The following is a 15,342-nucleotide window of genomic DNA, read 5'->3' on the forward strand; positions in this document are numbered from 1 at the left end:
TGGTGAACCATAAGTTTGTTTAATGAATCTGTGATTGCCTTTCTCTGTGGAGATGTCTTCATTGGTATCAATTTTTAGGTAACAGCTGTAAGTGATATGATAGGATATGTGTCTTTCGCTTACTCACTTACTACAAGTTGCGTGATTCCTTCTAGACTCATCTGCGGCGCTGCAAATGGCATTGTTGCATTTTTTCGCTAGCTGAAATTCCATCTCGAAATGTAGAAGTTCTTCCTGGTCCACCCATCTGTTGGTGGACTTTTTTGGTTCCTTCCATATCTTGGCTATGATAGTACTGTGCAATGCAGATTTGCCTGCCTGTGTCTTTCCGATTCTGTCTTCTTAGGTTATAGGTCCAGGAATGGGCCTGCTGCATAATATGGGAGCTCACTGTTTACCTTTTAAAGGCCCCTCCATTCTGTTCTCATTAGGGGCTCTTTCCAGGTTACGTCCCTCTTAAAGTTGAGGGTATGCCTTTCTCCACAACTCCTTCAGCATTTATTGTTTATAGTTGTCTTGCTGATGGTTATTCTGACTGGTGTGTGCTGATACCGCTTTGTGGTTGAGTTTGCTTGTGTCTCATAATCCGTTGAAATTGAGCTTTAAGGCATGTCCTTTTTTTTTTTCAAAACTGTGATTACAGCTTAGTTCTTCAAAGTGTTTTCTTAAAGTATGTGTCACATTTTGAAATGTTTTGGCCATTACCCCCCTCAAGACATTTTGAGGGCAGGTGTCACTTACAGCTCTGCAGTACTTGTTCATATGAAGTGCCCATTAGCACAGGCTTTAAAGCTGCTTTTGCAGGTAACGGCCAGAGGGCGGCATCCTTTTTACGTTCCCCGCTCTGGTAACTAGGGAAACAGACCTCCCGACCAGTGGTGTTCCTCGCTTATAAATTAGAGTGGAATGTGCCCAGATAAACCCTCAAAAGCTGATGTCTCCTTACTTTTGTTTGTTTGTTTTTAAATTTTAATGTACATTTTTTATGGGAGTAGTATTCCATCGTGTACATGGACCACGTCTTCTTGGTGCATTCCTCTGTTGATGGACATTTTCGTTGCTTCCAAGCGCTGGCTGTGGTAAATATTGCTGGAGTGCAGGATTGCCAGCCTGTGACTTTTTGATTCTCGTTTTCTCAGGGGATAGGCCCAGCAGTGGGTGTGATTGATTGACTGGTAGCTCAATGTTCCCCGTTTCAAAGCACCTCCATTTTCTTTTCATTAGTGGCTAGTACCACGTCCCCCTTAGAACCGAGGGTACGCATTTCTCCACAATCCCGTCAGCATTTATTGTTTGCAGCATTTTTGCTAACGGCCATTCTGACTGCTGTGGGCTGATAGGTTTTGGGAACTTCGGTTTGCATGCCTTTAAAAATTCCTAAAATTCATCATTTTTCCAGGCCTTTTTCTTTTCTGTTAGAAAAAAGAAAAGAAAAAAGTGTGAGTACAGTATACCTCCTGAAATTGTCTTCTTGGAAGGTTGCACTCTTTTGAATTTTTGGGTCGATTTTCGACCCCCGGTTTTTCTTGGGAGGGCAGGTGTCATTTACAGAACTGCAAGTTTGGTGAATACTTAGGGACCTTTAGGAATGGGTTTAAAGCTGCTGTTATGGGAAACGGCCACAGGAGGCAGCATTTCTCCATTCCCAAATCTGGGTAGTAGGGCAGCAGAGCCTTTCTGGAAGTCGTGTTCCTAGGTTGTAAATTAGAATGGCACGTGCCAGGAGAATCCCCCGTAAGTTTTTGTCTCATTACTTCTTCTTGTTTTTTTTAAATTGTTTAAGTCGGGGTAAAGATTAGAATATTGTTTGTCCTAGGTGTACACAATCTGGTTCATTTGTACATTTTATATGTCTATTCCTGTACAGATCCTCTTCCCGTGTAAAATATTACAGAGGGTTCCGTAGACCTCCCTTGCTATATGGTCGGTCTTTTTGATGTATGTATCTAATACGAATTTGTATCCGTATAGTAACACTTATCTTAATTTATCCACTCCTCCCACCTCTCCCTTTAGATGAGCATAGTTTGTTTTGTAAGCTTGTGAGCGTCTTTCTCTCTGGAAATATGTTCGTTTGCGTCAGTTATTAGATAACGCCTATAAGTGATATCATAGGATATAGGTCTTTTGCTTTCCGACTTACCTCCTGTTTTGTGATTATCTCCAGGCTCATCTGTGGTGCCTCAAAGAGCAGTGTTTCATTGTTTTCCATGGCTAATATTCCGTCGTGTACATGGACCACTTCTTCTCTATCCATTCACCAGTTGATGGACATTTTGGTCGCTTCACTGTCTTGGCTATTGTGAATAAGGCTGCAGTGCAGCAGCTTTTGCGGCCTGTGTCTTCTCGATTCGGGTCTTCTCAGGTGAGAGGCCCAGTGGTGCGCCTGCTGGATTGAATGGTACCTCCATTTTTACTTTTAAACGCAGCTCCTTTCTGTTCTCATTATTGGCTGTTACCACTTTACATCTCACCAGCAGGTGGAGGGTACACAGGTCTCTAAAACCCCTTCAGCATTTACGGTTTGTAGACCTTTTGCTGATGGTCAGTCGACTGGTGTGCGTTGAAACCGTTTTGTAGATTAGATTGCATGAGTCTAATACTTCCTGAGCTTGAGCTTTTATGCATTGTCCTTTTCTGTAGAGAGAGTGAGTAAAACTTACCTCCTCATACTATCTTCTTGAAGGATTTGCCTGTTTTGAATTTTTTTGTCCATTCCCCACCTCAGCACGATTTTTGAGGGCAGGTGTCCTTTACAGCCCCGAGGCCTTGTGACTGTGAAGTGACCATGAGCTGTGGGTTTAAAGCCGCTCTTGCGGGAAACGGCCGCAAGGCGGCAGCATTTCTCCTTTACCAAACCTGGTTACTAGGGCAACAGAGCCTTAAGGGAAGTGGTGTTGTAGGTTGTAAATTAGAATGCAATGTGCCAGGAAAAAGCCCTTTAAGTTTATGGCTCATTACTTCTTGTTCGTACTTTTCACTTAATCTTTATTTTTCTATCACAGCAAATTTGATTACAATGTTTTGTTTGTTCTAGGTGTGCAAGATGTGGTTCTTTCACACATATCCATATATGTATTCTTCTTCGGATCCTTTTCCCACGTAGGTTATGACACAATGTTGAGTAGTCTTTTCTTGGTATTCCGTAGCTCTTTGGTGATTATATATTTCACATGTGTTTGTATATCTCTGTTAACCCCATTATCGGAATGTATCCAATCCTCACACCTTTCCATTTGGTGAACCATAAGTTTGTTTAATGAATCTGTGATTGCCTTTCTCTGTGGAGATGTCTTCATTGGTATCAATTTTTAGGTAACAGCTGTAAGTGATATGATAGGATATGTGTCTTTCGCTTACTCACTTACTACAAGTTGCGTGATTCCTTCTAGACTCATCTGCGGCGCTGCAAATGGCATTGTTGCATTTTTTCGCTAGCTGAAATTCCATCTCGAAATGTAGAAGTTCTTCCTGGTCCACCCATCTGTTGGTGGACTTTTTTGGTTCCTTCCATATCTTGGCTATGATAGTACTGTGCAATGCAGATTTGCCTGCCTGTGTCTTTCCGATTCTGTCTTCTTAGGTTATAGGTCCAGGAATGGGCCTGCTGCATAATATGGGAGCTCACTGTTTACCTTTTAAAGGCCCCTCCATTCTGTTCTCATTAGGGGCTCTTTCCAGGTTACGTCCCTCTTAATGTTGAGGGTATGCCTTTCTCCACAACTCCTTCAGCATTTATTGTTTATAGTTGTCTTGCTGATGGTTATTCTGACTGGTGTGTGCTGATACCGCTTTGTGGTTGAGTTTGCTTGTGTCTCATAATCCGTTGAAATTGAGCTTTAAGGCATGTCCTTTTTTTTTTTTCAAAACTGTGATTACAGCTTAGTTCTTCAAAGTGTTTTCTTAAAGTATGTGTCACATTTTGAAATGTTTTGGCCATTACCCCCCTCAAGACATTTTGAGGGCAGGTGTCACTTACAGCTCTGCAGTACTTGTTCATATGAAGTGCCCATTAGCACAGGCTTTAAAGCTGCTTTTGCAGGTAACGGCCAGAGGGCGGCATCCTTTCTACGTTCCCCGCTCTGGTAACTAGGGAAACAGACCTCCCGACCAGTGGTGTTCCTCGCTTATAAATTAGAGTGGAATGTGCCCAGATAAACCCTCAAAAGCTGATGTCTCCTTACTTTTGTTTGTTTGTTTTTAAATTTTAATGTACATTTTTTATGGGAGTAGTATTCCATCGTGTACATGGACCACGTCTTCTTGGTGCATTCCTCTGTTGATGGACATTTTCGTTGCTTCCAAGCGCTGGCTGTGGTAAATATTGCTGGAGTGCAGGATTGCCAGCCTGTGACTTTTTGATTCTCGTTCTCTCAGGGGATAGGCCCAGCAGTGGGTGTGATTGATTGACTGGTAGCTCAATGTTCCCCGTTTCAAAGCACCTCCATTTTCTTTTCATTAGTGGCTAGTACCACGTCCCCCTTAGAACCGAGGGTACGCATTTCTCCACAATCCCGTCAGCATTTATTGTTTGCAGCATTTTTGCTAACGGCCATTCTGACTGCTGTGGGCTGATAGGTTTTGGGAACTTCGGTTTGCATGCCTTTAAAAATTCCTAAAATTCATCATTTTTCCAGGCCTTTTCTTTTCTGTTAGAAAAAAGAAAAGAAAAAAGTGTGAGTACAGTATACCTCCTGAAATTGTCTTCTTGGAAGGTTGCGCTCTTTTGAATTTTTGGGGTCGATTTTCGACCCCCGGTTTTTTTTGGGAGGGCAGGTGTCATTTACAGAACTGCAAGTTTGGTGAATACTTAGGGACCTTTAGCAATGGGTTTAAAGCTGCTGTTATGGGAAACGGCCACAGGAGGCAGCATTTCTCCATTCCCAAATCTGGGTAGTAGGGCAGCAGAGCCTTTCTGGAAGTCGTGTTCCTAGGTTGTAAATTAGAATGGCACGTGCCAGGAGAATCCCCCGTAAGTTTTTGTCTCATTACTTCTTCTTGTTTTTTTTAAATTGTTTAAGTCGGGGTAAAGATTAGAATATTGTTTGTCCTAGGTGTACACAATCTGGTTCATTTGTACATTTTATATGTCTATTCCTGTACAGATCCTCTTCCCGTGTAAAATATTACAGAGGGTTCCGTAGACCTCCCTTGCTATATGGTCGGTCTTTTTGATGTATGTATCTAATACGAATTTGTATCCGTATAGTAACACTTATCTTAATTTATCCACTCCTCCCACCTCTCCCTTTAGATGAGCATAGTTTGTTTTGTAAGCTTGTGAGCGTCTTTCTCTCTGGAAATATGTTCGTTTGCGTCAGTTATTAGATAACGCCTATAAGTGATATCATAGGATATAGGTCTTTTGCTTTCCGACTTACCTCCTGTTTTGTGATTATCTCCAGGCTCATCTGTGGTGCCTCAAAGAGCAGTGTTTCATTGTTTTCCATGGCTAATATTCCGTCGTGTACATGGACCACTTCTTCTCTATCCATTCACCAGTTGATGGACATTTTGGTCGCTTCACTGTCTTGGCTATTGTGAATAAGGCTGCAGTGCAGCAGCTTTTGCGGCCTGTGTCTTCTCGATTCGGGTCTTCTCAGGTGAGAGGCCCAGTGGTGCGCCTGCTGGATTGAATGGTACCTCCATTTTTACTTTTAAACGCAGCTCCTTTCTGTTCTCATTATTGGCTGTTACCACTTTACATCTCCCCAGCAGGTGGAGGGTACACAGTTCTCTAAAACCCCTTCAGCATTTACGGTTTGTAGACCTTTTGCTGATGGTCAGTCGACTGGTGTGCGGTGAAACCGTTTTGTAGATTAGATTGCATGAGTCTAATACTTCCTGAGCTTGAGCTTTTATGCATTGTCCTTTTCTGTAGAGAGAGTGAGTAAAACTTACCTCCTCATACTATCTTCTTGAAGGATTTGCCTGTTTTGAATTTTTTTGTCCATTCCCCACCTCAGCACGATTTTTGAGGGCAGGTGTCCTTTACAGCCCCGAGGCCTTGTGACTGTGAAGTGACCATGAGCTGTGGGTTTAAAGCCGCTCTTGCGGGAAACGGCCGCAAGGCGGCAGCATTTCTCCTTTACCAAACCTGGTTACTAGGGCAACAGAGCCTTAAGGGAAGTGGTGTTGTAGGTTGTAAATTAGAATGCAATGTGCCAGGAAAAAGCCCTTTAAGTTTATGGCTCATTACTTCTTGTTCGTACTTTTCACTTAATCTTTATTTTTTTATCACAGCAAATTTGATTACAATGTTTTGTTTGTTCTAGGTGTGCAAGATGTGGTTCTTTCACACATATCCATATATGTATTCTTCTTCGGATCCTTTTCCCACGTAGGTTATGACACAATGTTGAGTAGTCTTTTCTTGGTATTCCGTAGCTCTTTGGTGATTATATATTTCACATGTGTTTGTATATCTCTGTTAACCCCATTATCGGAATGTATCCAATCCTCACACCTTTCCATTTGGTGAACCATAAGTTTGTTTAATGAATCTGTGATTGCCTTTCTCTGTGGAGATGTCTTCATTGGTATCAATTTTTAGGTAACAGCTGTAAGTGATATGATAGGATATGTGTCTTTCGCTTACTCACTTACTACAAGTTGCGTGATTCCTTCTAGACTCATCTGCGGCGCTGCAAATGGCATTGTTGCATTTTTTCGCTAGCTGAAATTCCATCTCGAAATGTAGAAGTTCTTCCTGGTCCACCCATCTGTTGGTGGACTTTTTTGGTTCCTTCCATATCTTGGCTATGATAGTACTGTGCAATGCAGATTTGCCTGCCTGTGTCTTTCCGATTCTGTCTTCTTAGGTTATAGGTCCAGGAATGGGCCTGCTGCATAATATGGGAGCTCACTGTTTACCTTTTAAAGGCCCCTCCATTCTGTTCTCATTAGGGGCTCTTTCCAGGTTACGTCCCTCTTAAAGTTGAGGGTATGCCTTTCTCCACAACTCCTTCAGCATTTATTGTTTATAGTTGTCTTGCTGATGGTTATTCTGACTGGTGTGTGCTGATACCGCTTTGTGGTTGAGTTTGCTTGTGTCTCATAATCCGTTGAAATTGAGCTTTAAGGCATGTCCTTTTTTTTTTTCAAAACTGTGATTACAGCTTAGTTCTTCAAAGTGTTTTCTTAAAGTATGTGTCACATTTTGAAATGTTTTGGCCATTACCCCCCTCAAGACATTTTGAGGGCAGGTGTCACTTACAGCTCTGCAGTACTTGTTCATATGAAGTGCCCATTAGCACAGGCTTTAAAGCTGCTTTTGCAGGTAACGGCCAGAGGGCGGCATCCTTTCTACGTTCCCCGCTCTGGTAACTAGGGAAACAGACCTCCCGACCAGTGGTGTTCCTCGCTTATAAATTAGAGTGGAATGTGCCCAGATAAACCCTCAAAAGCTGATGTCTCCTTACTTTTGTTTGTTTGTTTTTAAATTTTAATGTACATTTTTTATGGGAGTAGTATTCCATCGTGTACATGGACCACGTCTTCTTGGTGCATTCCTCTGTTGATGGACATTTTCGTTGCTTCCAAGCGCTGGCTGTGGTAAATATTGCTGGAGTGCAGGATTGCCAGCCTGTGACTTTTTGATTCTCGTTCTCTCAGGGGATAGGCCCAGCAGTGGGTGTGATTGATTGACTGGTAGCTCAATGTTCCCCGTTTCAAAGCACCTCCATTTTCTTTTCATTAGTGGCTAGTACCACGTCCCCCTTAGAACCGAGGGTACGCATTTCTCCACAATCCCTTCAGCATTTATTGTTTGCAGCATTTTTGCTAACGGCCATTCTGACTGCTGTGGGCTGATAGGTTTTGGGAACTTCGGTTTGCATGCCTTTAAAAATTCCTAAAATTCATCATTTTTCCAGGCCTTTTCTTTTCTGTTAGAAAAAAGAAAAGAAAAAAGTGTGAGTACAGTATACCTCCTGAAATTGTCTTCTTGGAAGGTTGCGCTCTTTTGAATTTTGGGGGTCGATTTTCGACCCCCGGTTTTTTTTGGGAGGGCAGGTGTCATTTACAGAACTGCAAGTTTGGTGAATACTTAGGGACCTTTAGCAATGGGTTTAAAGCTGCTGTTATGGGAAACGGCCACAGGAGGCAGCATTTCTCCATTCCCAAATCTGGGTAGTAGGGCAGCAGAGCCTTTCTGGAAGTCGTGTTCCTAGGTTGTAAATTAGAATGGCACGTGCCAGGAGAATCCCCCGTAAGTTTTTGTCTCATTACTTCTTCTTGTTTTTTTTAAATTGTTTAAGTCGGGGTAAAGATTAGAATATTGTTTGTCCTAGGTGTACACAATCTGGTTCATTTGTACATTTTATATGTCTATTCCTGTACAGATCCTCTTCCCGTGTAAAATATTACAGAGGGTTCCGTAGACCTCCCTTGCTATATGGTCGGTCTTTTTGATGTATGTATCTAATACGAATTTGTATCCGTATAGTAACACTTATCTTAATTTATCCACTCCTCCCACCTCTCCCTTTAGATGAGCATAGTTTGTTTTGTAAGCTTGTGAGCGTCTTTCTCTCTGGAAATATGTTCGTTTGCGTCAGTTATTAGATAACGCCTATAAGTGATATCATAGGATATAGGTCTTTTGCTTTCCGACTTACCTCCTGTTTTGTGATTATCTCCAGGCTCATCTGTGGTGCCTCAAAGAGCAGTGTTTCATTGTTTTCCATGGCTAATATTCCGTCGTGTACATGGACCACTTCTTCTCTATCCATTCACCAGTTGATGGACATTTTGGTCGCTTCACTGTCTTGGCTATTGTGAATAAGGCTGCAGTGCAGCAGCTTTTGCGGCCTGTGTCTTCTCGATTCGGGTCTTCTCAGGTGAGAGGCCCAGTGGTGCGCCTGCTGGATTGAATGGTACCTCCATTTTTACTTTTAAACGCAGCTCCTTTCTGTTCTCATTATTGGCTGTTACCACTTTACATCTCACCAGCAGGTGGAGGGTACACAGGTCTCTAAAACCCCTTCAGCATTTACGGTTTGTAGACCTTTTGCTGATGGTCAGTCGACTGGTGTGCGTTGAAACCGTTTTGTAGATTAGATTGCATGAGTCTAATACTTCCTGAGCTTGAGCTTTTATGCATTGTCCTTTTCTGTAGAGAGAGTGAGTAAAACTTACCTCCTCATACTATCTTCTTGAAGGATTTGCCTGTTTTGAATTTTTTTGTCCATTCCCCACCTCAGCACGATTTTTGAGGGCAGGTGTCCTTTACAGCCCCGAGTCCTTGTGACTGTGAAGTGACCATGAGCTGTGGGTTTAAAGCCGCTCTTGCGGGAAACGGCCGCAAGGCGGCAGCATTTCTCCTTTACCAAACCTGGTTACTAGGGCAACAGAGCCTTAAGGGAAGTGGTGTTGTAGGTTGTAAATTAGAATGCAATGTGCCAGGAAAAAGCCCTTTAAGTTTATGGCTCATTACTTCTTGTTCGTACTTTTCACTTAATCTTTATTTTTCTATCACAGCAAATTTGATTACAATGTTTTGTTTGTTCTAGGTGTGCAAGATGTGGTTCTTTCACACATATCCATATATGTATTCTTCTTCGGATCCTTTTCCCACGTAGGTTATGACACAATGTTGAGTAGTCTTTTCTTGGTATTCCGTAGCTCTTTGGTGATTATATATTTCACATGTGTTTGTATATCTCTGTTAACCCCATTATCGGAATGTATCCAATCCTCACACCTTTCCATTTGGTGAACCATAAGTTTGTTTAATGAATCTGTGATTGCCTTTCTCTGTGGAGATGTCTTCATTGGTATCAATTTTTAGGTAACAGCTGTAAGTGATATGATAGGATATGTGTCTTTCGCTTACTCACTTACTACAAGTTGCGTGATTCCTTCTAGACTCATCTGCGGCGCTGCAAATGGCATTGTTGCATTTTTTAGCTAGCTGAAATTCCATCTCGAAATGTAGAAGTTCTTCCTGGTCCACCCATCTGTTGGTGGACTTTTTTGGTTCCTTCCATATCTTGGCTATGATAGTACTGTGCAATGCAGATTTGCCTGCCTGTGTCTTTCCGATTCTGTCTTCTTAGGTTATAGGTCCAGGAATGGGCCTGCTGCATAATATGGGAGCTCACTGTTTACCTTTTAAAGGCCCCTCCATTCTGTTCTCATTAGGGGCTCTTTCCAGGTTACGTCCCTCTTAAAGTTGAGGGTATGCCTTTCTCCACAACTCCTTCAGCATTTATTGTTTATAGTTGTCTTGCTGATGGTTATTCTGACTGGTGTGTGCTGATACCGCTTTGTGGTTGAGTTTGCTTGTGTCTCATAATCCGTTGAAATTGAGCTTTAAGGCATGTCCTTTTTTTTTTTCAAAACTGTGATTACAGCTTAGTTCTTCAAAGTGTTTTCTTAAAGTATGTGTCACATTTTGAAATGTTTTGGCCATTACCCCCCTCAAGACATTTTGAGGGCAGGTGTCACTTACAGCTCTGCAGTACTTGTTCATATGAAGTGCCCATTAGCACAGGCTTTAAAGCTGCTTTTGCAGGTAACGGCCAGAGGGAGGCATCCTTTCTACGTTCCCCGCTCTGGTAACTAGGGAAACAGACCTCCCGACCAGTGGTGTTCCTCGCTTATAAATTAGAGTGGAATGTGCCCAGATAAACCCTCAAAAGCTGATGTCTCCTTACTTTTGTTTGTTTGTTTTTAAATTTTAATGTACATTTTTTATGGGAGTAGTATTCCATCGTGTACATGGACCACGTCTTCTTGGTGCATTCCTCTGTTGATGGACATTTTCGTTGCTTCCAAGCGCTGGCTGTGGTAAATATTGCTGGAGTGCAGGATTGCCAGCCTGTGACTTTTTGATTCTCGTTCTCTCAGGGGATAGGCCCAGCAGTGGGTGTGATTGATTGACTGGTAGCTCAATGTTCCCAGTTTCAAAGCACCTCCATTTTCTTTTCATTAGTGGCTAGTACCACGTCCCCCTTAGAACCGAGGGTACGCATTTCTCCACAATCCCTTCAGCATTTATTGTTTGCAACATTTTTGCTAACGGCCATTCTGACTGCTGTGGGCTGATAGGTTTTGGGAACTTCGGTTTGCATGCCTTTAAAAATTCCTAAAATTCATCATTTTTCCAGGCCTTTTTCTTTTCTGTTAGAAAAAAGAAAAGAAAAAAGTGTGAGTACAGTATACCTCCTGAAATTGTCTTCTTGGAAGGTTGCGCTCTTTTGAATTTTTGGGGTCGATTTTCGACCCCCGGTTTTTCTTGGGAGGGCAGGTGTCATTTACAGAACTGCAAGTTTGGTGAATACTTAGGGACCTTTAGCAATGGGTTTAAAGCTGCTGTTATGGGAAACGGCCACAGGAGGCAGCATTTCTCCATTCCCAAATCTGGGTAGTAGGGCAGCAGAGCCTTTCTGGAAGTCGTGTTCCTAGGTTGTAAATTAGAATGGCACGTGCCAGGAGAATCCCCCGTAAGTTTTTGTCTCATTACTTCTTCTTGTTTTTTTTTAAATTGTTTAAGTCGGGGTAAAGATTAGAATATTGTTTGTCCTAGGTGTCCACAATCTGGTTCATTTGTACATTTTATATGTCTATTCCTGTACAGATCCTCTTCCCGTGTAAAATATTACAGAGGGTTCCGTAGACCTCCCTTGCTATATGGTCGGTCTTTTTGATGTATGTATCTAATACGAATTTGTATCCGTATAGTAACACTTATCTTAATTTATCCACTCCTCCCACCTCTCCCTTTAGATGAGCATAGTTTGTTTTGTAAGCTTGTGAGCGTCTTTCTCTCTGGAAATATGTTCGTTTGCGTCAGTTATTAGATAACGCCTATAAGTGATATCATAGGATATAGGTCTTTTGCTTTCCGACTTACCTCCTGTTTTGTGATTATCTCCAGGCTCATCTGTGGTGCCTCAAAGAGCAGTGTTTCATTGTTTTCCATGGCTAATATTCCGTCGTGTACATGGACCACTTCTTCTCTATCCATTCACCAGTTGATGGACATTTTGGTCGCTTCACTGTCTTGGCTATTGTGAATAAGGCTGCAGTGCAGCAGCTTTTGCGGCCTGTGTCTTCTCGATTCGGGTCTTCTCAGGTGAGAGGCCCAGTGGTGCGCCTGCTGGATTGAATGGTACCTCCATTTTTACTTTTAAACGCAGCTCCTTTCTGTTCTCATTATTGGCTGTTACCACTTTACATCTCACCAGCAGGTGGAGGGTACACAGGTCTCTAAAACCCCTTCAGCATTTACGGTTTGTAGACCTTTTGCTGATGGTCAGTCGACTGGTGTGCGTTGAAACCGTTTTGTAGATTAGATTGCATGAGTCTAATACTTCCTGAGCTTGAGCTTTTATGCATTGTCCTTTTCTGTAGAGAGAGTGAGTAAAACTTACCTCCTCATACTATCTTCTTGAAGGATTTGCCTGTTTTGAATTTTTTTGTCCATTCCCCACCTCAGCACGATTTTTGAGGGCAGGTGTCCTTTACAGCCCCGAGGCCTTGTGACTGTGAAGTGACCATGAGCTGTGGGTTTAAAGCCGCTCTTGCGGGAAACGGCCGCAAGGCGGCAGCATTTCTCCTTTACCAAACCTGGTTACTAGGGCAACAGAGCCTTAAGGGAAGTGGTGTTGTAGGTTGTAAATTAGAATGCAATGTGCCAGGAAAAAGCCCTTTAAGTTTATGGCTCATTACTTCTTGTTCGTACTTTTCACTTAATCTTTATTTTTCTATCACAGCAAATTTGATTACAATGTTTTGTTTGTTCTAGGTGTGCAAGATGTGGTTCTTTCACACATATCCATATATGTATTCTTCTTCGGATCCTTTTCCCACGTAGGTTATGACACAATGTTGAGTAGTCTTTTCTTGGTATTCCGTAGCTCTTTGGTGATTATATATTTCACATGTGTTTGTATATCTCTGTTAACCCCATTATCGGAATGTATCCAATCCTCACACCTTTCCATTTGGTGAACCATAAGTTTGTTTAATGAATCTGTGATTGCCTTTCTCTGTGGAGATGTCTTCATTGGTATCAATTTTTAGGTAACAGCTGTAAGTGATATGATAGGATATGTGTCTTTCGCTTACTCACTTACTACAAGTTGCGTGATTCCTTCTAGACTCATCTGCGGCGCTGCAAATGGCATTGTTGCATTTTTTAGCTAGCTGAAATTCCATCTCGAAATGTAGAAGTTCTTCCTGGTCCACCCATCTGTTGGTGGACTTTTTTGGTTCCTTCCATATCTTGGCTATGATAGTACTGTGCAATGCAGATTTGCCTGCCTGTGTCTTTCCGATTCTGTCTTCTTAGGTTATAGGTCCAGGAATGGGCCTGCTGCATAATATGGGAGCTCACTGTTTACCTTTTAAAGGCCCCTCCATTCTGTTCTCATTAGGGGCTCTTTCCAGGTTACGTCCCTCTTAAAGTTGAGGGTATGCCTTTCTCCACAACTCCTTCAGCATTTATTGTTTATAGTTGTCTTGCTGATGGTTATTCTGACTGGTGTGTGCTGATACCGCTTTGTGGTTGAGTTTGCTTGTGTCTCATAATCCGTTGAAATTGAGCTTTAAGGCATGTCCTTTTTTTTTTTCAAAACTGTGATTACAGCTTAGTTCTTCAAAGTGTTTTCTTAAAGTATGTGTCACATTTTGAAATGTTTTGGCCATTACCCCCCTCAAGACATTTTGAGGGCAGGTGTCACTTACAGCTCTGCAGTACTTGTTCATATGAAGTGCCCATTAGCACAGGCTTTAAAGCTGCTTTTGCAGGTAACGGCCAGAGGGAGGCATCCTTTCTACGTTCCCCGCTCTGGTAACTAGGGAAACAGACCTCCCGACCAGTGGTGTTCCTCGCTTATAAATTAGAGTGGAATGTGCCCAGATAAACCCTCAAAAGCTGATGTCTCCTTACTTTTGTTTGTTTGTTTTTAAATTTTAATGTACATTTTTTATGGGAGTAGTATTCCATCGTGTACATGGACCACGTCTTCTTGGTGCATTCCTCTGTTGATGGACATTTTCGTTGCTTCCAAGCGCTGGCTGTGGTAAATATTGCTGGAGTGCAGGATTGCCAGCCTGTGACTTTTTGATTCTCGTTCTCTCAGGGGATAGGCCCAGCAGTGGGTGTGATTGATTGACTGGTAGCTCAATGTTCCCCGTTTCAAAGCACCTCCATTTTCTTTTCATTAGTGGCTAGTACCACGTCCCCCTTAGAACCGAGGGTACGCATTTCTCCACAATCCCGTCAGCATTTATTGTTTGCAGCATTTTTGCTAACGGCCATTCTGACTGCTGTGGGCTGATAGGTTTTGGGAACTTCGGTTTGCATGCCTTTAAAAATTCCTAAAATTCATCATTTTTCCAGGCCTTTTTCTTTTCTGTTAGAAAAAAGAAAAGAAAAAAGTGTGAGTACAGTATACCTCCTGAAATTGTCTTCTTGGAAGGTTGCGCTCTTTTGAATTTTGGGGTCGATTTTCGACCCCCGGTTTTTTTTGGGAGGGCAGGTGTCATTTACAGAACTGCAAGTTTGGTGAATACTTAGGGACCTTTAGCAATGGGTTTAAAGCTGCTGTTATGGGAAACGGCCACAGGAGGCAGCATTTCTCCATTCCCAAATCTGGGTAGTAGGGCAGCAGAGCCTTTCTGGAAGTCGTGTTCCTAGGTTGTAAATTAGAATGGCACGTGCCAGGAGAATCCCCCGTAAGTTTTTGTCTCATTACTTCTTCTTGTTTTTTTTAAATTGTTTAAGTCGGGGTAAAGATTAGAATATTGTTTGTCCTAGGTGTACACAATCTGGTTCATTTGTACATTTTATATGTCTATTCCTGTACAGATCCTCTTCCCGTGTAAAATATTACAGAGGGTTCCGTAGACCTCCCTTGCTATATGGTCGGTCTTTTTGATGTATGTATCTAATACGAATTTGTATCCGTATAGTAACACTTATCTTAATTTATCCACTCCTCCCACCTCTCCCTTTAGATGAGCATAGTTTGTTTTGTAAGCTTGTGAGCGTCTTTCTCTCTGGAAATATGTTCGTTTGCGTCAGTTATTAGATAACGCCTATAAGTGATATCATAGGATATAGGTCTTTTGCTTTCCGACTTACCTCCTGTTTTGTGATTATCTCCAGGCTCATCTGTGGTGCCTCAAAGAGCAGTGTTTCATTGTTTTCCATGGCTAATATTCCGTCGTGTACATGGACCACTTCTTCTCTATCCATTCACCAGTTGATGGACATTTTGGTCGCTTCACTGTCTTGGCTATTGTGAATAAGGCTGCAGTGCAGCAGCTTTTGCGGCCTGTGTCTTCTCGATTCGGCTCTTCTCAGGTGAGAGGCCCAGTGGTGCGCCTGCT

This window comes from Eubalaena glacialis, chromosome 6 (assembly GCF_028564815.1).
Source record: "Eubalaena glacialis isolate mEubGla1 chromosome 6, mEubGla1.1.hap2.+ XY, whole genome shotgun sequence".
In the NCBI taxonomy this organism is placed as follows: Eukaryota; Metazoa; Chordata; class Mammalia; order Artiodactyla; family Balaenidae; genus Eubalaena; species Eubalaena glacialis.